The following is a 25,816-nucleotide window of genomic DNA, read 5'->3' as shown; positions in this document are numbered from 1 at the left end:
TTGAAAATGCCCTGCAAACAGTTGGAAAAGACAGGTCCAGCCAGCTCTACGATAAATATGCTGCAGCCAAATACTGGAATAGGTAAGGGTGGAGTGAAAAGGGAATAGAATTTGGAATACAAAATCATAAATTTGAAACCTTGCTTTGCCACTAACTATAAGACTTGAGGCGAGTTGTTCAAACTTAATTCTCTCAGTTTCTTTGTAAAATCAAGGTAATACTATTTACCTTTCAGCGTTGCACCGATGACTTGAGGGAATGAACATAAAGAACAGGCACTACACTCAGAATAAAATAACTTGTTCCCCGCCCCCAGTACATGACGGTCTCAGTGCTTTTCCTCCCCCTGTGTTAAGCAGCCACATCCCAGCTTTTGTAAAGTGTGTGTTTCTCTGAACTGTGGACTCCTGGAGTTTGATCTTTAAAGATTAAATAGGCTTAGAGTCGTCAGTGCAAGAAAGCAAGCATTGGTCACGTGTGAATTATTTAAAATAGAGCAAATTAATTTGATACAAGCCTCAAAATTTGCTATTAAAAATTTACTTGAAATACATCATGTGTCACATACGTTCATATACGTTATAAGGTTTCTTTAAAAAAAAGAAAAAGAAAAGAAAGCCTGTACTCCCCAGAAATAACAACAACAAAGCTTATGACTAAAATAGTCAAAGGGGATTTTGGCAAAAATTTTCTGTCAACTTCCACAGAAAAAGACCTATTTTCCTATCTAGAATTAGGAATAAGTTGGGAATTTTTTTCTTCATTAGACCAGCGTTCTTGAAATAGACCCAGAAATACAACCATATTGTAATGTATTATGGTATTGTGCAACATATTCAAGCGTAGGTGGTTTTCTTTTAATCATTAAGCATACTTGCTTACAAATGGAGCCATTTTAATTCACAGTGGGCTGAACTTGGCCCAGACGTTCTCTTCTCAAACACAAGTGTAGTTGTGTTTTTTAACTGAAAAAATGGACTTGCCTTTTTTTTTTTAATTCCTAGGGATTTAAAAATTTAAAGTATTTTCTTTTGTCCAGTTTTAACTACAGTATAAACTATGAGCTAAGTTGTCTTCTTCTCCAGCCCCTTCTAATTCTAGTTACTTGTGTTTCTTATAAAATATTTGATTTACAAGACAAGTCTTAAAATGGCTTCCATCGTCACATAATGACTGCTTTTCATAAGTAATTGTTTTTTGAAACCTTGATTATGTAACATGAGTGTAAAAGAAAATCGTGTTGACCTTTAGGGAACTTTGCATTCAGATGATTTTAGCATCTCTGTTCCTGTCACAATATAAGTCATGGCTTATTGTTTAAAACTGTAGTTGGTCTGTGTGTGTGTGAAAACTGCATTTATTCACACTGCCTCTGCCAGGACTGTAACATCTTAATGATTTTGTTAACAATATATTTGATCGTGCTTTACTGAATAGGAGATTTTGCTTTAGGAAATTTAAATGTGAGCATTTAAAGATAAAGCTTAAATGAAAATTAAAGCTTAGCTTAAAATGAATTTGGCTTAAGTCTGATTTGTACTTTGATGTCTCTAGTAGTATGCAGTTTAATATCAGGAAAAAAATATAGACTTAGTACCAGAGTGTCTTTTTTTTTTTAATTGACACAAATTAATAATAGTAGTAATTTTAGATATTTTAGCTTAAGGAAGAAATATCTCAGTTGCTTTTGGCTAAAAATTCTCAGTGAACAGAAGGAAACTGTAAAAGAGCAAATACATCTGCATAGTTTATACAAATGTAGTACTTTAAAAATTTTAATAGTATTTTATATTTGAACAAGCTAGAATTTTGAGTTAGAATAAATTCAAACATTCATTAACTACAGTAAAAATTCAAAGATTGAAATTACCTTTTGTGGTTACATATATATTAAACTCTTGTGTTAGGTTACTTTAAACTTTTTACTTTAATTTAGCATTCTGGCACTACATTGGTTAGTAAAAGTTAGATTTCTGTTCTGTTCTTTTTAGTATAATTTTTCTTTTGACCATTATTGTATGAGAAAGTTCAGTAAACAATATGTTAAAAATCTGTTATCTTTGATATAATTGTAATATAAACAGAGTTTGATTTTTGTAATTGTAAACAAACAAAAAAAAAAAACCAAACCCATTGTGGTCGAGTAGATTCGAATTCATAATGACCCTATAGGACAGAGTAGAACCACCGCCCCATAGAGTTTCCAAGGAGCACCTGGTGGATTCAAACTGCCGACGTTTTGTTTAGCAGCCATAGCACTTAACCACTATGCCACCAGGGTTTCCTTATAATTATAAGCTATACTATTATAGGAGCCCTGGTGGCGCGGTGGTTAAGAGCTCGGCTGCTAACCAGAAGATCCCAGTTTGAATCCACCAGCTGCTCCTTGCAAACCCTATGAGGTGGTTCTACTCTGCCCTATAGGGTTGCTGTGAGTCGGAATCAACTCAGCAGCAATGGGCTTGGCTTGATTTTTTATAATGTTACAAGCATTTTGGAATGTAAGTAAATACCAGTACCCCTTGGTGTTAGAACTATTTTCTGTGTTGACTGTTCTTAAGTAAATGCGAGTATCAGAGGCTTTAAAACAAATTAGCTAATTAAAGTTTTCATTTAGGAGAAAAAGGCTGATCTTTTTTCCCATTAACTTTACTGTATTTCTTATTTATTTGCCTTGCATAACTGCCTTTTTCTGATAGCTGAAGATAACCAACCCTTAAACCCGGTTTCCGTCTAGTTGATTCCGACTCATAGCTACCATATAGTACAATGTAGAACTGCCCCGTAGGGTTTCCAAAGAGCAGCTGGTGGATTCAAACTGTTAACCTTTTGGTTAGCAGCCGAGCTCTGACCTGCTGTGCCATCAGGGCTCCGTACCAACCCTTAAAAACCAACATAGGGACCCTATAGGACAGAGCAGAACTGCCCTATAGAGTTTCCAAGAAGCGCCTGGTGGATTCGAACTGCCAACCTTTTGGTTAGCAGCCGAGCTCTGAACTGCTGTGCCATCAGGGCTCCATACCAACCAACCCTTAGGTGTTAGAAATTGATTTTGTTTAATCACTTCAACTGGAAATCTTTTCTAAGTGTATTGCACACATTCATACTTTTTAAGATTATCTAAATATAATTTATCCTTTTCTTGATGATGACTCAGTAAATATTATACACATGAATTTTTATTATGTTTAGATTTTTGCTTCTGTACTACATGGTATCAGACTGCTCCAAATTTTAGTATCTTTATTTGCTTTTTTCCCACTGTCAGTTATTGCTTTTTACTATTGACATTCATAAATCCTTTCACCATCTTCTTCAGTTGATATATGTGGTAAGAAATAAGGTAATAATAATAATAACCACTTACTGAGTATCTTATAATCTTAATGGAGCCCTGGTAGTGCAGTGGTTAAGCCTATGGCTACTAACCAAAAGGTTGGCAGTTTGAATCCACCAGCTGCTCCTTGGAAACCCTTTGGGGCAGTTTTACTCTGTCCTGTAGAGTTGCTATGAGTCGGAACCAACTTGACGGCACCTAACAGCAACATAATTTTAATATCAACTTTGTGTCAAAGACTTTACCCCCGTCTTCTAGAGGAGGAAATTTGGGCTTAGCAAGGTTGAAGAACTTTCTCAAGGTCACAGAGCCAGTAAGTGGTAAGCTAGCATATGACTCAAATGAGTTTTTATATATCTATAAATATGCGTACGTCTTTATACGTACCACAGAAATCAATATGTAGAACATTTCCAGCACCCCAGAAGGCTTCTTTGTGCCCCCTTTCAGTAGTGTCCTCCTTCCCTGAAGATAACACTACAGGCAATCCCTGAGTTATGAACGCCTGACTTAACATACAACCTATAATTGTGAACCAACCCCCGTAAAGCCTATGATATTAAAGATTGGAGGTGCATATAACAAACGGGTGCTGCTTTAGCAAAATAACATACTGTGAGATTATGTGGGTCATCTAGTGAATACAATTCTAGATAAATTCATACAGATTATATAGGTCATCTAGTGAATACAATTCTAGATAAATTCATACAGATTATATGCATCGAAACATTATTACTATTATTACTGTATTATGTTACAGATGTTTTGGTGTGTCTGGAGTGTTTCTTAAGTGTTTTTTATGTGCAGAAGTGTGAAATATATACTATATACTAAGGCAAACGTTTGTCTAATTGATGCTAAAATAGGAACCGTATGTACTTGTTGCAACTTAGGTACAAGTTCGATTTAAAGTCAGAGAGGAACAGAACTGGTTTGTAATCTGGGGCTTCCTGTATTCTGACCTCCTTCCCCATAGATAGACCTCTATCTTGCATAGCTTAGTTTTGCCTATTGAACTTTGGTAAAAATGAATAAAATAGGAAGTACTCTTTTGTTTGTCAAGCTGCTTTTGTTCAACATTACATCTGTTTCATTCATGTTGTAGCATGTAGTGTTTGTTCTTTTTTGTTGTATCCTTTGTATGAATATATTTAAATTTACATATTTGTCCTATTGATGGACATTTGGATCATTTCTAGTTTTGACTATTATGTATAAAACGGCTGCAAACATTTTTTTACATGTTTTTAGTGGACATAAAACACTGACTTCTCTTGGGTAACTACCCAAGAGAATAATGGTGAGTGTTGGGAATAATATATGTTGGGTTTTAGCAGGTACTGCCGAACAGTTTTCCATGTGACTGTACCAATTTACGCTCCCGTCGGCAGTGTACGGGAGTTCTGCTTGCTCCATGACCTCATTAATTGTTGGTATAGTCAGTTCTAGTAATTCATTTCTGTCCTTTCAGTTTTATTTATTTTGGTAGAGTATCTCGTTATCAGGGAAATGCAAATTTAAAGTTTTTTTTTTTAATATTTAAAGAGAAAAGTATGTTTGTATTCATGTATAGAGATTAATATTTGTGTATTTGGTCTTGAATTTTTTTTTTTAATATCTGTTTTTGTAAGTGGGCCTTGATTGCATAACATTTAATCCCTGATATGAACAAAGTTCTTATAGTAAGGTCAAGTCTGATATTCTAGAAACCATTTTTTTAAATGTAGAATTTTTGACGAAATTTATTTAAGGAATTTAAGATGGTAAAGATCTTTACTCAAGGAATCAAGTTTACAAAGGATGTCTACAAAGAAAACTTGGAGAAACCAAGAAAAATTGTATCCAGGATCGTCAAGAATTTATAGTATTAAAAAAAAAAAAAAAAAAAGAACCAAACCCACTGCTCTCGAGTCGATTCTGACTCATAGTGACCCTTTAGCAACATACAAATTGTCTTGTAGAAGAAGTCAGTAAAGGCGTTTATAAGTGAAAAACAAGGTCTTTTTGCATCAAAAATAAAGCAGTTATATATAATCTGTATGAATTTATCTAGAATTGTATTCACTAGATGACCTACATAATCTCACAGTGTATTATTTTGCTAAAAATTGCTTGAATTGATTAGTTCTCATTTTTCCAGATTCAGTGCAGGTTATATGTGTTCAGCTTTTCTGCGTGTGCCTCAGGTACACTGATTAGTCAGAAGGTCTCATCTGAAACTAACGTATAATAGTGCTAAGTTGTATAACTTGCCCTACCAGTTTTATAATGTTTTTGTTTTGCTCAAAGTAGATGAAAGGTTTATTTAGTGTGGCTACACTGGTACTGCATTCCTGGTGATCTTGGTAAGGTTAATGACAATCTTTGTCATAGAAATCAGGAAATGTGGGTTGAGTCTTTGGGATGCATGTAGTTGGTTCATTAAAATGCTGCCTCTCAAAGCACTGGAGATTGTTGGAAGCACTTGGTAGGTAATGCAGCTTTAAAAGTCTGTCTATCTATCTATCAGTCAACCAACTATCAATCAAAATATCTTCATTCTGTTTTTTAAACTATTTTAATACATCAGTGTTTAGTCATATCTACTGTGTGATTGATTTCTCTAGTAAGATTAAAAAACACTTTGGAACTCCAGGTAAATTTCTTTCTACGGTTTAATAGGTTTTGTTTTAGCAGGACTGTTTTGGCACAGTCATATTGTTGGGTTATGCTGCTGTTTTGTCTAACTGGTGGACTTTTAACTGAGTTAACTTTATCAGTGTTGTGATTGATGCCACTGTGTGTGTGTGTGTTTTTTTTTTTTTAAATGGAGAATGAATTGAAGAGTTTTTAAAAAATGTCTTTGAAATACAGTCAGGCTTAGATATTTAAAGCAGTTTTGATACCTAGCAAACTTCAAGGTATCCTTTGGACAAAGTTGGTATGGCTTATACTATATTATCAATTTCTTGAAAATTTCATTTATGAAACACACTTATGAAGAAGGGCGACATGCTGCAGTCTTGCTTTCTGTTGAGGCGTACTTAATTTATTTCAGATATATTCTTTAAATAATACCATTATTCAGAATGTCATTGAACACAAGGCGACATTTTTGTTCCTTTGAAGATTGTTCATTTGAAGTTTACATGTGCCTGTGTTGCAAGGAAAGAGATGAGACAAGTGGAATGTTTTAGTAAAGACGATGAAGAGGTTAATTGCTGGCAAAGGGCTACTAGGATAGGAATGAATAAGTTACTAATTGTTCTCTCCAAGAGTGTAGTCTCTAAAGAAATCCTGTAAATAAGTTATTTATTAGATTCACAGCAAGGTAGCCTAGGTCTCTCGTTTTCTTAAGGCCATTTCTGCTTTTTTGTAAGTTAGTGTTGAATTTATGGACTATCACCAGTAAACTTACTTCAAAGTTAAAATTGCTGAAAACTACATATCTCATCATCTTTCCTGTTCCACCTTTTATGTATCTGCATCATGAGGATTGGGAAAATAGAGCTACCAGTCTGTTTTATATATGAGAGTGATCTACGTACTGGACAAGGGCACTTCACTAGATTTTGGGCTTAAAATCCACAACAATGGATTACTGAAGGTTATAACCAACAGTCTTGATGATTCATCATATGTAAGTAACATAAAAACTTGATATCAGTTTTTCTCATGTGAGCCTTCTTATAGATAATTTTATAGAAGATGTGCCCTCAAATCACTGTAAGTTCTCTGTGTAATTCTAGGAGTCATAGATGGCTGTGAATATGGATGCGTGTAAAACAAAAGGGTCAGTTTTCTATGGCTTTGTTTACATTAGTTTTATTGCTGTCGCTATTTTGAACTAGTAATAGCAGTGAAATTGCTATATCCTTTCATATGTATATTGAGAGAACTTCAGTAATAAGGGTGAGAGCCTGTGTATTTTGTATGCATATATATATATATACACACACACACACACACACACACACACACAGACTTGTATGTATGTGGCTGGGACTTAAGTATTCAGGGTAAGAGCATAAGGACTTTGTTAATACACACATATACCCAGCAGACTCATGGTCGTATTACAATTATTAGGCTACTTTGAAAAAAGCACGACACTGAGTTATATATATACTACATTGAGTTAGTATATGGGTAGTAGGAAGAATTGAGAAAAGTATTATTTCGAACTGTAGGAGTTTCAGTGAGAGTCTATTAAACCATAGTCTTGCCAGTTGGGGAGGTGAGAAGTAGTATACACTGGTTTCCATTTGTGCTGTCAGTGCCATTAGATTGGTAGGTGTGCCCCAGGAAGAGCAGTCACCTGCTTAGAATGTTGATGGTAATGGCGTCCATTTATGAGGTGATGAGGTAGAGGTGACTAAGCCTTGGCCAGCAAGACCAGAATGCCAGGTCAAGTTAATGGGCCACTCGTGTCAAAGATTCTGGGGACAGCTAAGCCCCATCTTAGCCTCTGTGAAGGATAGATTAGATTGTTAAATAAAAAGTACACCCCCCTCAAAAAAAAACAAAAAACCCCACTTGTGTTGCGATGCTATTTTATATCTATCAAATTAGTAAAATGAATGCATGAATGAAAGACTGCCCTTTGTTAATTAGGTTGTAATTAAAAAAGCATTTTCACAGACTACTGGTATGGTGTAAATTGGTTGTTACTTTTCTGGAAATCACTTTGATTTTATATATCAGGACCTTTAAAACTGATCATGTATCTTTTGACTCAAGGATGTCCACTCCTGATAATTCTGTTTCAAGGAAGTAAACAGATAAACAGATGGAAAAAAATGCAAAGATAACTATCATACATTCTTTTGTAAATAGTGAAACTTTGGGAATAGCACTGTTTAACGGGGAAGAAATGGTTAAGTAAATGATGCCATATTTCCTATGAGAGCAGTGATGGTAATGGTAAGGGGAAAATAATTAAATACTGAATTGTCGTAGAGAATTACATCTAATCATGCTTAAACGCATGTGTAGAAAAGCACTTGAAAGAAACTAAGCTGTTAACAGAAGTTACTACTGGATAACTTCTACAACGAACATTTATTTATTTATTCTATAACCTAACAAAAAAGTGAAGAAGAACAGAGCAAACAATAATTTCATTAAAGTATAAAAAGGAAAATTGACTTTATTTTAGAGCTCCGCTTCCGGTATGAGGCCAGGTTTTGAAACAGAAGACCTGTTCTAACATCTATATGGAACAAGTAGAGGGAACAGCAAAATTTTCTTAGACTGAGTAAGAAAGGATTTTTATTTAGAAATTATTGATCTATAGAGTACATTCTGCAAGGATAAAGATGATACCAATACAAATTTTTTACACCCCCTGGCACCCAGTGCTTAATAAGTTCATATGGAATGATGAATGAAACTTTGCGCTAGATTTTGGAAACAAGTTGACAAGATAAACCTCAGCATATCCTTTTGGAGTTATATGTCGGTCTTGAAAAATTGAATGCTTTATTATTTAAGACAGATTTGGAGAGTGAGTTCAGGTGCTGTATGGGACCAGGAATGGGTGGGTGGGGGGCTGGACCTAGGAAGTGGAACCCCAAACTGCTCAGGGGAGAATGTTCATTCCCACTGAAGATCAGAATTGCCTTAGGAATACTATGTTAGCTTGCCACCACGTAATACTTGAACAGCTGTGTACACCATATCTGTCGTATTCTTTAAATTTTGGACATTTTTTTTTGTTTTTTGGACCGTTTTAATTTTTGTATTTTTAAATTTTATCCTAGGAGATCCAAAAGTTAAGCTCATAGACTTATACCAAGCGACAGAAAGGTTAAAGTTTGTTTGGTAGATAATATATTGAGTGAGAAATGCTGTAACTGTAACCAGCAACCTGATTTATCCATTGTTTTGTAGAAACTTGATCTGGGTAATAAAGTAAGTATCCTGGGCAATGATTTTTTTTTTTTTCCATTAGATTGAGCAATTAACAAAAGATTTAGTGTTCAAATTTTTGTTAAATTTCCATATAGGTTATCACCCTAACATCAATAACCTTTTTGAAGTTTGCTACTTTTGTTCTTTTCCTACCCCAAATAATTTTGCTTTTCACTATGAAACTTACGTATATTTTATTCTGTGTTAGTGTGCTTTCTTATTGTTGCTGTATTCAGTGCCCAAATTAAAATTTATATCTGTAACTGCCTCTCATCTATTAGTCATCCATTCGTATTCTCTGCCATCTTAAAACATCCCCAAATTAACTGACTCACTGAAGTTTTCCCAGTTAACATCACTTATCCACCAGTCCCCTGGTTGACCATCTTTTGTTGTTGTTAGCTATCATCCTGTGGGCCCCTGACTCATGCAACCTCATACACAATGGAACAAAATGCTGCCTGGTCCTGCATGCCATTCCCATGATGGGCTATGGCCTGGACTGTTAATGATCCACAGGTTTTGATTAGCTGATTTTCTTAGCCAACCATTATACTTCAAAACATTTTTCTACAGTTTTGGTGAATTTCTTCTTATTTTTATTGGTTTATTTTTGTTTGTTTCCTTTAGTTGGTAAACTCTTTAACGGTAGGGATTATGTCGATGTGTATGCTAAGTTTTTCGTACACAGCGTACCCAGTAGACTCAATAAATACTGACTAGCTGCTGAAATAATTTGATGCATCCTCCCTGAGTAGTTTATGTTCTTAGTAATTGGCAGACCTAGGTTGGTAGTGTTTGAAGTGGTGATGGAATATCTGTTTGCCTCTCACTAACATTAAGGAAGTACCTGATAGAAGAGTCTGACAACACAGCCTAACTCATGGGTGGCAGAAGATGCTATCTGGATTTGTATAACCCAGAAGTACAAGTCTAAAAAATCTTTAGAAAAATTCTGTGAAATATTTCTGAAGGTTCTGAGCATTTAACTTCTGCGGCTCTTAGTAGAAGTTAGTTGGCTGTTCTCTCCAACTTCAGTATGGTAATTATAGTAATTGCTGTCATTATCACGTACCTGCGGTGGACCAGACCCTTCCCTTGGTGCTTTACATGCGTTTTCTCATACACCCTTTTAAAAATCCAACAAGATATATATTGTTCCCACTTTACAGATGCAGACTAAGGCAGAGAGAGGTTAATTAGCTTGCCCAAGATCACACATACAGTAATGGTAGAAACCAATATTCGAACTATGATCTCTTGGGTTCTAAAACTTACATGAATTTTACTGTCCTAATAATTCTCAAGAATGAGGATACTGGAGGATAAACTGTCCTTAAATTCCAAATATTAGAACTAGCTATTACCATTTTGAATGATACCGGTAAATGCTCAGATTGCTGTTATAGCATTGCTTAAAATCGTGTAATAATTGATGTCTTATGTAGAAATCCACAGTTTTCCTGCTTGGAATGAGTACTGTTTTCTAAGTGGAAAGGAAACTCATTTACCTATGCCATGTAGGTTACAATAGTCATTACTGTTTGTCTTGAATATAAGCACATCTTTGTTACAGGCAGTCCTCAGGTTACGAACAAGATTGGTCCCTATCTGTGTCTTTCACAATTTGTAGGTAAGTCGGAACAGGTGCGTGCAGTTCTTATTAAGAGCTCAGCCGCTGTTGGGATCCACCAGCCACTCCTTGGAAACCCTGTGGGGCAGTTCTTCTCTGTCCTATGAGGTCACTATGAGTTGGAATCAATTCAACGCAACTGGTTTTAGTGCAAGAAGAGGTTTGAAGCTTTTCCGTGATGTAAAAGCTGTATGTGCAGCAAGTGAAGGTGATGGTGATGAACAGTCTGTCGAGAGCAGGCGTTGGTTCCGCAGTTTCAAAGTGTGGGCATTTTTGCATAACATTAAAGGGCAAGTACAAGTGGTCCGTAAATCAGCAGTTTGTTCGTAACCTAGGGACTTACTGTGTAAGAATGAATTCGTAGTAATAGTTTTGACTTAGACCTTTTTGAAAGAAGCAGATTTCATTAAGAACAGGTCCAGAAACTTTGAGCTGTAAGTTATTAGTGTATCTGGATTTGGTGGCAACCCTGGTTCTTACAGTGCTGTATTCAGATGATGTGATGAAATAAACAAACAGCTTACTGGCGGTTTGTAGACAGTTTTATTCACTTGGTCATTTTGCCAAAAACATAGGAAAGGATTACCTAGGGATTTAATTTATCAAGTATATGCTAGCAGGAAAAAAAAAAAAAAAAGCATTCGTGGGACAACAACAGAATTTCAGATTTATAGTCAAGAATGCTGTTTTGTTTTCTGTTTGGTGAAGACCCTCTTAGTAAGACTACTTCCTCTGTAAGGACGAAAATGGATGTAGCTCAGCCAGCTCTTCAGTTACTTAGATTTCCATTGGATGTGTCATTTTTGAATGATACGAAAACGAAACCAGAGTGCTGATTCAGAGAATTCTGTGGGGATTGAGATTAATGATTGAGTGTTTGAGATTTGTGTAAGAAGGTATCTGTCTGGCTTTTTGTAGATGGTTAAGATTGTTTCATAAGGGACACTCACTCCCAGGGCTTGGTAAAAACTTGGTGCCTTTAAAACATCTCATTAAACAACTCCTGAACCCTTGTAAACCAAGTTTAGTCTTTCCAAATCTAATAAGACTTTAAATCTTTTGAACCATATGATACTTTGACTTCGACTGGAAACTGGACTCTTGATGTTCACTCGGACATAGTTTACCAATAGCAAATTTTACTCCCTATGTCATGGGTCCCTAAAAAGCATGCATTTCAGTACTTTGGACGTTTCCAGTGGGTCACAGTCAAACAATTTTTCTTTAGGATTTTAAAGTAAAAGTTGTAATTGTTCATTTAATGTAGTTTCTTAGTGCTATAGTATTATACCCCAGCAGGGCAGGGCTTCATTGGAATCAGACTAGGGCTCAGTTCAGTTCAGAGACCTCCTGATTTCTCTTACTGTCTTGGTTCCTATCTGGAAAGCTTTCAAGACAGCCACTGTGTGGCCTGTCTAAAAGCACTAGGCTTTGAATGTGGCTTGTGGCAAGAATGTGGGTTTGCCCTATTAGTGTTGCAAAATCAGTTCTTAGGCAAAGAATCGTCCTTTTCTCTTGCCTTCTATACTCTGGTTTTAGATTATTTTTCTTGTGGTTTTGGTTTATGAGTGTGTACTCATGGCTTTCTTTTCCCTTATCCTTCTTCCTTCTTTTACACAGAAAATGAAGGAGTGAATAATTACAAGATATTTTTGTACTGGTTTACATTATCAAGTTATAGAGGCAACTTTCTTTTGTCTTATATGTTATAGACCCAGGCTAGTTAAAATTGTTTTAGTATTTAAAAAAAAAAAAAAAATCTGTTGCCATTGAGTCGATTCTGACTCATAGTGACCCTGTAGGACAGAGTAGAATTGCCTCATAGTGTTTCCAAGGCTGTAAATCTTTGCAGAAGTACACTGCCACATCTTTCTTTTAAGGAGCAGTTTGTAGGCTCAAACTGCCAACCTTTTGGTTAGCAGGTGAACGCTTAATCATTGTGCGGCAGGACTCCTTAGTATTAAATCCAACCTGATAATTTGGATACGTTATAAAAGGTGTCACCATCCTCACACAATGACCTTTAGTGTTTTAGTGTATTTTCTTTTAGATCTCTAAGAAGTTTATCTCTTTGTTTTGATTCCTTAAGTGCTTTAAACTGGGAATGAAATTCGTACACTGGAATTTTTCCTCATTTTATCAACCGTTTCTTTTCCTTTGAGGTGTTGAATGGTCAAAGAAATAGTCAAAATAAAAGAGGAAGAAATCAAAGATGGAAGGAGTTTTGTATTATCAACAAGCTAGGTGGTCAACTTATTATAATCAGTGTCAGATATCTTACAACATTTCTGTAAGATATAATCTAGAAGTGATGATAAGATACAACTCTTTGCCCTTCTTAGCACACTGGAAACTTGTTTACCTTCCAGTGTTTTATTGAACATGTGGGAGATTTATTTAGGGCATTCAAATAAATGAAAGGGCCCAGATTTGTAGGTGTGAATAGTGTCAGTTCATTTTGGTGTTTATCATTTCTGCTCTTCCTTTAGATAAAATGAAAGAAAACTGGGAGGAAGCGCCCTCTGGGAAGCACTGATAACAGACCAGAGCTGCACTTTTGTAGTCTGCCTTAGGAGAACACATTAGTGTGAAATGGTTAAAATCTCAAAGTTACAAGGCACGCTTTTACACAGCTGAGAAGGACAAAAATCTTCTTCATACATATAATAATAAAATTTTAATAGATTAAAAAAATAAGCATAGCTTTTGATGAAAAACAGTTGCAGAATGCTTAAATGTATGACTCTTTTCCATCAGGCTTATTGTTCTAAATTATATTTTACATTTAGGAACTAAGTGCTGCCTAGCTCCATATTTAAAGAGCATTTCAAAACCCTCACTTAGAATGCCTTACTTGAAGTGAACTGAAGGTGCATAAATGTTTCAGGGTTTTTGTTCCAGCTTAGCAGCCTACAGAGTGCAGATATCTTCAGTTATTTCTGTCATAGAGGCTTATTATATCATGGAATTTAGGTAGTCTCATCTTTTTAATGTGACCTTCTAAAAAAATGCTGTTTGTTATTATTTTCTTAAGTGGTTTTAGACTTGTATTATCCCTTAAAATAGCACTTGGAGTCTAAGCTCATTTGCACAGAATTGGCTTTATATAATTTTAGTCCATAGCTGGAAATAGGTTAACTATAGTCTGGTGAAGCATACTATACTTTGATACCTTTTTGTGAGTCTTTTTGTGGTATTCTGTACTTTATTTTAAAATATGACTTCTTCCTATATTTGTGGATGAGGAAGTGGCTTTAGAAATTTATTCTGTATCTGAGAGCTGTGTATGGCCTGGTTAATGGAATTACCTTTTAAATTCTAAAATGGTTGTTATTGAGAGAGAGACTTGTGTAAACTTGTGTAAACATATAAGCATTAGGAAGTAACTAAAATATCTAAAATCATCCACTTAACACTACTGTTTCTGTTCTTAAGATTTTTGTTTGGTGTACCTTTAATAACCAATATATAATTTATTCTGCTATAATTTCTTTCATTTTAAAACAGAAATTTGACTTGTGAATTACCTAAGTATTAAATTTTGTATACGTGAGGGGAAGGATGAGGCTTGAGTCTAGAACCCTTAATCTCTATTATTTTCTCAAAATAGCCCTTTTCTGTCTCCCATGTTACCACTATTACCAGTGACAAGTCATACCTCTTTGCCTTAAGCGGTAAGTTATACCACTTCTGAAATACCACTACTAAAAACAGCTTGAGTTTTTAAGCTGCCTTACGTTTTCAGAGCCATTTGAAAGTATTTTTGGACTAGCAAATCATTATTAAATGGAAGTAAAAAGAAAATGTGTTTGGTTAATTTTTTTTAGAGAACTCATAGTAGTCTGGAGGAAGAGTTAGAAATGTTGTCTAATTCCTTTGGGATTTAAATACATTCATCTAGTGTTAGAATACCGTGAACACAAGATAAACTCAGATTAGCTAATTAGCCTTTGCCTCAGAGTTTTCTGTTTTATAAATAGTGTAAAAACCACGAAGTTTCTGCCATGTTACTCTTAGGTTAACTGGGGCTCAGTTGGGTAAGTAATTTCCTTTATGCTTTAACTGTTAAGGCTTGGTTCTGATTTTAGGCATAAATTCCTATAATAGCATACCCACTGCTGTGGAGTTGATTCCGACTCATAGTGACCCTAGATGACAGAGATAATAGCATAAGACTGGTTCAAATCTTACTTCTCTGATGAACATTTCTCCGAAATTATCTGTCTTTGATAATTACGTACAAAGTTGTACACTTACATTTGAAGTCTCAGTTTCTGAGGGAGCCCTAGTGGTGCAAAGTATTAAATGGTTGGCTGTTAACTGAAAAGTTGGTAGTTCGAACCCACCCAGCTTCATTAAAGATTACAGCCAAGAAAATCTTGTGGGGCAGTTCTACTCTGTCACATAGGATCACTGTGAGTCTGAATCAACATGAAGGCACCCAACAACAACAACAGATCAATTTAGGAAACTCTGATATGTGGTAATATTTTAAGAACATGGGGTTTTCTTACTCCACGAATGTTGAAAATAGTTTTGAGACATTCAGGTCAAAAATTGTGTTCTTAAAAAAAATTTTTTTTGTGTGTGTGTGTGTGTGTTCTTACAGGTATATAATTTATTTTGTAGATCTTATGGTTTTAAAAGTGACTTTTTCAGGAAACTTCTTTTGAACAGTCTGTTAGGGTCAGAAGATCTGACTATTAGACTTGTTGGCTGGATGACTTTAATCGAATCACATAACCTTGTAGAGCCCCCACTCTCCTTTGGCGCTTACCTAATATGCATGGTAATTACAAACTCAAGCTACCTAACAGGGTTTTTCTAAAGATAAAGAGAAAAAAATTTATCTGTGGGAGTTAGAAACTTGTAAAGTGTTTAGTGTAAGATTAGGGAAATAATTGCACCTTAATTAGGCAACCCTATTTTTTTTTTATTTGTTTAGGCTAATAGCTCTTGAGGATAGGAGATTTTTTTTAGAGCCAAAGAGGAATTTGAAGATAACTGTGTCGCTCTCTCATTAAGTCATTGAGGAAACTGAGGCCTAGAAATGTTAAGTGATTGAACTTGAGTCTTACAGTATGATCCAGGAAGACAGTGGGGGCCCCCTGACGAATGCTCTGATGCTGGGCCAGTCTCTACACCAGTGTATAAGAGAACAATAAATTGTCTGTTCAGCCACATATCCTTGACCATCATCCTCCCAGATAATTGTTACTTTTATAATGGAATGTTAGTACTAGCATTTATAAATTCTTGATTATATCCTTGTTTAGTACTCTGTTTTGACTTTCACAGTATATTATGGATAAAATATTACTGGGCTGCATTTTAGCAATGAAAACTGATAACTTTTTCTTCTTTTGTGTGATGTTTTAAAAAAGAAATTCTAACAAATTACCATGTAATGTGTTAAAATTGAAATCGCGAGAGAAAAGTTAAACACAAGTCAGTTTACAATTTAGGTTACTGTTTTATTAAGTAATATTTACCTTTTTTAGGTTTAAGGCATGGAATTTGTTAACACGTATCCCCACCACAATATCACTTAATGTTTTGAAGAGAAAATAAAAAGGACAGGTTTGTTTCTTTGTGATCATTTTTTTAAATGTTATTCTCTTTTCTTTGCCTCAAGTATTTACTAAGACAGAAAATAGCATTGCTTGTTTTTATTGGCCACACTTAAAAAATAACTGGGAAATGAATGTGTTACCACCAGTCAACAAACACTTGGCTAGTACTTTCTACAGAAGCATCATACTCGGTGCTGATGATTTTAAGAGATAAACTGGGGTCTTTTGCCCAAGAGGCCATAAACATAGTTACTTACCGTTCTAGTCTTTTATAATGTGAGATCAAACGTTTTCCTGTATTTAAAAATACTTAGTTGAATAATTTTCTCAATGTGTATTCTTTTCAGCATCATATGAAGTTTGAATAGAGAAATGCTGTAAATAGAAAAAGTGTGAATAATTTTAGTACCCTGAGAATAATATTATGAAAGGTTAGATTGTCCGTGCTTTAATAAAAGAAGCAGTTAAAATTATTTTAGTCACTGAAATAGTGTGTTTGTTTAAACTGTAGCACACCTAGACAGAAATAAATCTTGTTAAAACAACCGCTTACTACTGACCTTACTTGCTTTGCCCACTCTAGGTCCCAGAATCTTGACTGCAGTACTTAGAAAAGATCTGCTGAGCATATTTGTAATAATATCTTTAAAAGGTCCTTTAGCCTGATATTTTATGAAGAAAAAATAAAAAGGATTAGTTACGCATGCCTTGAGTTTATAGTGTGAAATGAGAACCCATACATTTTATTATATACTACAGTTAACAAAAGCATGGTTAGATACTACAAACTACAAGTGACCTTTAGAAGGATTTTGATTCAATCTTTACTTCCCCCTCTTCGAGGAACTCAAACTCTCAGTCACTCTGAGTTGGTCTTTGTTTTAATTTGATCTGAATTGTTGGTTATGTCCATGAAAGGCTAGCTTTTTTTGTGGAAAAAAATTGAAAAATATACAAGAAGGCACTACCAGCAGCACCATTTCACAAAAAAAGGGAAAATTTAATTCTCTAGTACCAAGGTCATAATCTCATAATAAGGGAGAATCCTTCAAATTTAATGAATTTAGCTTTATAGGAAAATGAAGCGCTACATTTTTTTTTTTCATTTAGGTTTAAACCTGTAAAAACTTTGTTCTCAAGCTACGCTTCGGAGACATATTTTAGAAACTACTGATACGGACTTAACTTTGTCAGTGGAATTTTTGAAAAACAAAACCTGTGTACGAATATTGTTTTTGATGCATGTTTTATAGCCGTATTTATTGTGTAAATAATGGGGAAAATTAACTTGGGTAATGGCCTTTGTGAAAAGCAGCCAGTTTAGTATATGTCACTAGATTCTTTTTCAGTGCTGAAGATTTTTAGCTTCATTAGGACCTATAAAATGAAAACAGGTTTGCTAACTAAATATAAACAAAGCTACCAAATCAATAAAATTTAAATTAACAGCACCATGTGATGTTGTTTGGCTGTACTGAAATTGCTGCTTACCATGTACTGAGCCCAGGTTTCATAGGGTTCAGCATGTACTACCGTTAGCTGTGTGAAGATACTTCAGATCTCCCCCATCATTTTTCTTCGCTTGAACTTCTAGAAACACTCAACTCCTTAATCTCTCAAGGCTTAATAGTAACGGAATAAAAGAATACTAGCCTCTAACACAAGCACTGAAATCCCATGGCAGTAAGTTATCTACATAACAGTCATCCATATGATTCAGAATGTGTATGCAATAAATAGTTCTAGATTGTCATCAGAATGAAAATATGAAATCAGAACATTTCACAGATACTGCAGGGACATATGAGTGTATGTACGAGGACTCCCAGTTCGAAGAAAAAATCAAGCCATCGTAGATGGATTTCCTGGCTTTCTCCCACTTTAAGTTTTAGAATTGTTTTATTTTCTTTTTTAAATGCAATTTTTTATGTTAAAGTTTCTCATTTGACACAATCCTTTTTTTCGCGTTTCTCTTTATTCCTATAGTATCATTATTTTTTCCGTTTTCTTTGCTTACATAAGGATCCAGTTGCCATTGAGTTGATTCTGACTTAGGGTGATGCTATGTGTGTCAGAGTAGAGCTGTGCTCCATAGTGATTTTAATGGCCGATTTTTCGGAAGTGGATTCCCAGGCCTGCCATGCTGTTCCGAGGCATCCAAACCAGGAATTGAATATTCTGGGTAGTAAAGCATTTTAGGGTAATTCATTGATAGTGTCTCTTGGTGAATTGCTGTTTGTGGCTCTTTTTGTAATGCCTGGGTGTTAGAAAAGAGCCTTCTTGATGTCAGATCCCTTTTTCCGGGGAAGAGGGATGAAATGAGTGGAGCAGAAGTGCAGAGGGGTGGAGCCTGGCTAAGGGACCTAGGATAGACGTGACAGAGGAGGAGCAGAGGCCTTGTATTCAGACAGGCCTGAATTCACCTGTTAGTTCTTCATCTTTCTGGTTTAACTTAAGCAAATTACTTAGACTCTCTGATCTTCAGTTTCCTCATCTGCCAGATGGAATTAATAAGTGCCTATCTATGGGAAATATTAGAAATAAAATTTCTAGCAGAGTAACTGGCACCTGGAGCTTAAGAAAAGGTAGCTCTACTTGTTATTCTGTATCATAAGTTGTCAGAAGGCACATCAATTTTATCGTTAGATATTTTATCCTTAAGTCCTAGATTCACACTAAGTTACAAGCCCCTTCTACACCTTTTGTGTTATATTACCCTTCTGAGTTCAGAAGGTTGACACATATTCGATGATGATTTCCATAGCAGCTGGTTAACATATGATGGTTAGGTTAAAGTTTTTAGAATAATAGTTGTTCCAGGGTTCAGAGAAACGCTGCTAGCATAACTGGGAGAAGCACTGTTGTTGTTATTAGTGAAGCCTCAGTTTCTCATCGATAAAACTGAGTAGTTGAAATAGATGATTTCCAAGTTTCTTTCAGTTCTAAAATTTTTATTCAAAATAATAACCTTTGCCATAAGATCCAATTTTCTCCTGTATTCCCTAATATAGAATTTAGGCACATAGTAAAATGAAAAATTGCATTTTTAATTGTTTAACAAGATGGAAAAATCATATAGATAGACCATAAAAATATGAACAGGTACTAATTGCATTCTCCAAGAGTAAGCTCCCCATTGCTCAGTACAGTGAGTTGCAAAGCTTTCTCTTTGTACCTTGGTGCTGCTTTTGGAATAGCATTTTCTTTCTAGAAATCTGAAGTATATTTATATATTTAATTGTATCGTATGAAATTGTAATTTTTTTTTAAACAAAAATAACTCGTTTATCTGTACTGTAAAATTTCAGCCATGAGCACAGGTATTATACACACATGTGAGCTGTTTTCAACTTTTTTTTTTAATTAATTTGGTTCTTGTTACTGTTGTTTTTTAGTGGGTTCATGCCTAGTGGGAAAAGTAGAAAAATCATGGGTCCTTGGAGTCAGATGGACCTGCATTTGACATTTAGCTCTATCACAAGTTCTTTGGCGTTAGACAAATTATGTTACCTCATGGTTATAAAATGAGTATTGTATAACATCTTCCTTTTAAGGAGACACTCCTTTCACACCCTCCCAAATATTCCATGGGTATTTTTTTAAAATGAATGTTTACTCTATTTAATTGATGATTATCTGGATGTTGTCATATACTGTGAATAGATGTGACCTCTTCTGCCGGAGGTAGGGATTGAAGGTGACAATGATCTGGGGAAGAAGCAGGCCCTCAAAGAGGAAGCGAACTCAAAAAGAGTTACAGTTTGCATTTACACCAGCAGTGCAAAAGCGTTCCAGTTTCTTCACATCCTTGCCAACGCTTGTTTCCATTTTTCTGAGAACAGCTATTCTAGTAGATTTGAGGTAGTATCTCACTGTGGTTTTGAATCGTGATTCTCTGATGACTACTTACGTTGAGTATCTGTTCATGTACTGATTGGCCACTTGTATATCTTCTTTGGAGAAATATCTATTCAATTCCTAGTCCATTTTTTAAATTGGATTTTTTCTTGTTGTTGAGTTGAAGGTTGGAACTCTTTATATATTCTGGATATAAAACCTTATCAGTTACAGGTTCCCAAATATTTTCTCCCATTCTGTTGGTTGACTCTTTCTTTTGTTAATAAGTTCTTTGATGCACAAAATATTTTCATTTTGATGAAGTCCAAAGTGCTCATGCACTTTGTGCCAGTCAGAGTGGTCGTTAACAGCAGTACTTAGGGAGAAAAACCTAAGGAAAAGGTGAATTTCTTAGAGGGTGAGATTCACAGACCTACTCTCTCTTCCCAGGTGCATATCCTTTCTCTATTGTTAGTATTTGGAGGGCCTAGATTTTATTAAGGAAAATTGAAGTTTTTCACAGACTAGTTTATTGTGAAAAATAAACTGATTTTATATGAAAATCCTTTGCCACTATTCTGGACTATAAAGTAGGCTCCAGTAACTGTTGTTCTTATTTCAAGGAAAATGAGGGGAGACATTCAGGACAAAAATCATCCACACTATTTAGGAAAAAGCAGCTAAAATTCTACTGATAGTGTGTTGGGCCTTTATATTTTTGAAGGACTGATTGTAACTGTTAGACTACTATTGTGTAAATTTTTGGACTGAGCACCCTAATTAAAGCCCCAGAACTTCTGCAGGAAAGTTGTTTAAAAGTCACTAGTCCCAGAAGCATGTTGTCTTCTTAACCAAAGATGTATAAGACCTTATCCTTGTCCATGCTGTGTCCAAGTCATTCTTTCCATTTACTTGTTGTTTTACTTTATTAGTACTGCTGTAACACAAGTACCACAAGTGGATGGCTTTAAAGAATAGAATTTATTTTCTCTCAGTTCAAGAGACTAGAAGTCCAAATTCAGGGCACTGGCTACGGGGGAAGAATCTGTCAACTCTGGGGGAAGATCCTTGTCTCTTTCAGCATCGGTAGCCCCGTGTTCCTCAGTTCCTTGGTGATCTTCACATGGCATATAGCACCCCCCCATACGCCCCCTTTGTGCTAGCTCCTGTGTCTAATCTGCTCTTTTATAACTCAGAAGTGATTAGGTTTAGAACACAACCTACACAGATATATCCTCATTAACATAACAAAGAAATGCATCAGAGTTGTATCCTTTCACCATACTTGGTGAATCTGTATGTTGAACAAATAATCCAAGAAGCTGGACTGTAGGAAGAAGAATGGGGCAACAGGATTGGAGGAAGACTAACAACCTGCGATAGGCAGATGACACAACCTTGCTTGCTGAAAATGAAGAGGACTTGAAGCATCTACTGACGAAGATCAAAGACCACACACAGCCTTCAGTATGGATTGTACCGTAACTAAAGAAAATGAAAATCCTCACAACTGGACCAATAAGCAATTAATCATGATAAATGGGGAAAAGATTGAAGTTGCCAAGGACTTCATTTTACTTGGATCCATCGTCAACACCTGTGGAAGCAGCAGTCGTGAAACAATGCATTGCATTACGCAGATCTGCTGCAAAAGATCCCTTTAAAGTGTTGAAAAGCAAAGATATCACCTTGAAGACTACGGTGTGCCTGAGCCCAAGCCATGGTGTTTTCAGTTACCTCATATGCATGTGTAAGCTGGACAGTTAATAAAGAAGACCAAAGAATTGATGCCTTTGAATTATGGTGTTGGTGAAGGATATAGAATATACCATGAACTGCCAGAAGACTGAACAAATCTGTCTTGGAAGAAGTACAGCTAGGATGCTCATTAGAAGCAAGGATGGTGAAACTTCATCTCATGTACTTTGAACATGTTATTGAGAGGGACCAGTCCCTGGAGAAGGACATCACGCTTGGTAAAGTAGAGGGTCAGCGAAAAAGAGGAAGACCGTCAAGGAGATGGATTGACACAGTGGCTGCAATCACGGGGTCAACCATAACAACGATTGTGAGGATAGCACAGAACCTGGCAGTGTTTCATTCTGGTGTCCGTAGGGTTGCTATGAGTTGGAACCGACTTGACGGTACCCAACAGCAACAAAATCAAATAGAAACTTTAATTTTCAGTAGCATTGAACAATGTTGACCACCTTCTCCTTGGAATTATTTCCTTTTGGATGCTACAATACTTGTCTGTACTGGTTTTCCTTCTACCTCTTAGATAATTTCTTCTCATTCTCTTGGCCTGTTCCTTTTTTACATATTTTTTATCTGGAGGAGCTCCTTACGGCTTAGTTTCAGACTTCCAGCTCTCCTTTCTTTATATCTTCTCCCTGCAGGATCTTAACCATTTTATGAATTCAGTGCTATTTTCAGATTAAAAACTGTTGCCGTCGAGTCAACTCCAACTCATAGCAACTTTATGGGATAGAACTACGCCATAGGGTTTCTGTGGAGAGCCTGGTGGATTCAAACTGCCGACCTGTTGGTTAGCGGCCGAACTCTTAACCACTGTGCTACCAGGGTTTCCGTTTTCAGGTTAGTGATTCCAAATCTGGTATCTTTAGTTGTTTCCAAAATCCGAGCCTTGTACATTTAACTACAAATGCGAGATTCATTTTTCTTCTAGGTCTGTCTCTGATCAAGAATACTAGTCTTTGGAGAGTTAGGGCTTTACTGTATCTGCTTTCCTGTATTGATTGTGACTATGTTAGATGGGAAACCCTGATGGCGTAGTGGTGAAGTGCTGTGGCTGCTAACCAAAAGGCCAGCAGTTCAGATCCACCAGGCGCTCCTTAAAAACTCTATGGGACAATTCTGCTCTGTCCTGTAGGGTCACTGTGAGTTGGAAGTGGACTCGACGGCATTGGATTTGGTTTTTGGTTATGGTAGATAAGAGGTAATGTTGAAAGAAATGGTCGTAATGAGATCTGTGAATTTTATTGGGTACATTATTTTTTCCTGTATCACACCTGTCAATTGTGTATGCAATTACATATGTGAACCGTAGCGTAGGAATTCTTCAACTGATGTTTCTGTCTCTAAATCTATTAATTGTGGTTTAGGATTTTTTTTTTTTTACACTTAGCATGCATGAAAAGTTATTAGATGAAATTATAAACCTAAATCTCTACTTGTTTAACTTATGATTAATTGTATTAGCTGAAGCATTTTGTTAAATTGAATTAAAATAGAAAATGAACATCTTAAGATGTGCTTTCAATTAATTCTAATCATCAGCTTTAGTAAACTAAAATTTTTCTGGTTAAATTGATTATATGTATTAATAGACAAAATGAGTAGTTACAAAGAATAAATTAGAAGACTAGCTGATGTTTATACTTAAGTTACAAGGGCTAAGTGTTATTTAAGGGGCTTTTGACATGATACTGCTGACCCTCTTAAAAAAGAATTTGAAAAATGAAAATTGGTTGTTGAATAGTTTCGTTAGTTGAGAGTTACTAATGGTCTGCAGTGAAGATATAACCCTTCAAAAAAGAAAGAAAATGTAAGCTTGTCTGAAGTATATATAGAAGTTAATTAACTTGTAAATTGTTCTTCTCTGTGGCCTAGACGCTTATTTTTAGCACTATCAACGCAATGATTGGGGAATAATTTTACCTTGCATGTCTGGTTCACATTATTTACACTATTAAGGCTTTTGCAGTGCAACAACATTGAGATTTTAATATTAAAAGTAATATGAGAACAATATTTTAGGATACTTTTGCGTTTTATATATATATAATACACACACACATATATAAAACAAATTAGACTATTCTGTTGAATAATCTGAAATAGTTCTCAAAGTTAAGTCTTGAAAATACAGCATTCCTCTTGAGGTTATAGATACGATTTGAAACATGCTGAGTTAAAGCTGTATTTCATGCTTTATTGTTTGAACAAAAAAAAGTGAATTATTATACTAATCATACATTATGGGTGCACACTTAAGGGTGTATGTTCAGATGTGCTTGACTGGAACTGTTGAAAAATCTCAAGTAATTTTAGCAGTACTTCTTCCTTAGTCTTTTCTTGCTTTCCCCATGTGTCCACTTCACTTTGTCAAGCTGCCTGACTGGCTTGTTGACTCAGGTGGTGCTGGCTGAATAACAAGAAAACCGATGTAGGACCTATGTTGGAACGTGAAGGGAAAGTATGGCAGTTGTAGTGCTCCCCTTTTGGTTAGTAATCCCTATCCATACGTGTGTGCCATGTTTTCAGCTTTCCATCAAAAATTGAGTTAGTTGGTTGAGTTGGCCAATATACTTTCATTCGAACACTACTTCTAATCAGTTGGCCGTGGTTTTCTTTGATTGGTGACAACTTTTAGAAAATTGTGAGGCCACATTGAAGCTCAGCAAAAAAGAATGCTAAGGTCCATTAACGGTGTCTGCCAGTAGTGTAGGATGTAGGGAGTGACAGAAGGAGTGTTGTATTTTGCTATCCTTGTTACTGTACTAAAAACCTCCAGAAAGTAGTTTTCAGGTCGAACACATCGCTGCAGTCTTGTTTTTCACATCAAGTTGGTAAAATGAGATCACTATCAACACAGTGACTTTCCATAACAGTTTCCTGGGTAAAAGCGTGCATGGACTCTGGGGTGGGGTAGGCTTGAAGCTTCTCTTTCTGAGCATTTTATTGAGTTTCCTGTCATAGCCAGCAGCATTTAAGAGGATTTTTTTTTTTTTTTGGGGCAGGATCATAATTACAATGCCAACTGTGTACCACCAGGTGCTTTATATAATTATCTCACTTAATACTTCCAAGATGCTGCAAGGAGGATATTGTCCTTATTTTATACTTGAATGCCAATAACATTCCCTAGGTGTCACATACCAGCTACCGCTACGATATTATAACATCAGTATCATTTATATGGTAAACCTGTTCCATCTGATGAAGATAAACCCTAGCTCATTTCAACTATTCCACAAAGCTTTGTAACAATGTACTGTGTGGAAAGGAAGTATATCTTTTTATCCCATGCAGTGGTAGTAATAGGGAAAAAAAAACCCGGAACCCATTGCTGTCCAGTCGATGCCAACTCATAGCAACCCTATAGGACAGAGTAGAACTGCTCCATAGGCTTTCCAAGGCTGTAGTATAACCTTTAGCAGGAGCCCTGGTGGTGCAGTGGTTAAGAGCTCAGCTGCTAAACAAAAGGTCAGCGGTTCAAATCTACTAGCTACTCCTTTCAAACCCTAGGGGGCAGTTCTTCTCAGTCCTCTTGGGTTGCTATGAATTGGAATGACATGATGGCAGTAGGTTTGGGGCATTTTTGTGTGTTTATTTAACCTTTATGGAAGCTGGCTGCCATGTCTTTCTCCTGCGAGGTGGCTGGTGGATTCCAACAGCCAACCTTTCAATTAGCAGCCAAATGCTTAAATATACTCCATTCTGTCTTTACTAACAAGTTTCTATCTTGCCTTCTGTCTCTGCCAGGCTCAGGGCTGTGTCCGTTTTATCTCTTCCTT

At 35.8% G+C, this 25,816-nt stretch overlaps 1 protein-coding gene across 20 annotated transcripts in view; it reads left to right on the top strand.

The window, feature by feature from the left end:
• Nucleotides 1-25,816, top strand: part of NCOA2 (nuclear receptor coactivator 2) — a 321,186-nt gene that overhangs the window by 84,278 nt on the left and 211,092 nt on the right. The gene's annotated exons all lie outside the window — the stretch shown is intronic.

The sequence above is a fragment of the Loxodonta africana genome, chromosome 14, assembly GCF_030014295.1.
Source record: "Loxodonta africana isolate mLoxAfr1 chromosome 14, mLoxAfr1.hap2, whole genome shotgun sequence".
NCBI lineage: Eukaryota > Metazoa > Chordata > Mammalia > Proboscidea > Elephantidae > Loxodonta > Loxodonta africana.
Note: the sequence above shows the minus strand (reverse complement) of the source record. Positions and strands in the feature narration are given on the sequence as shown.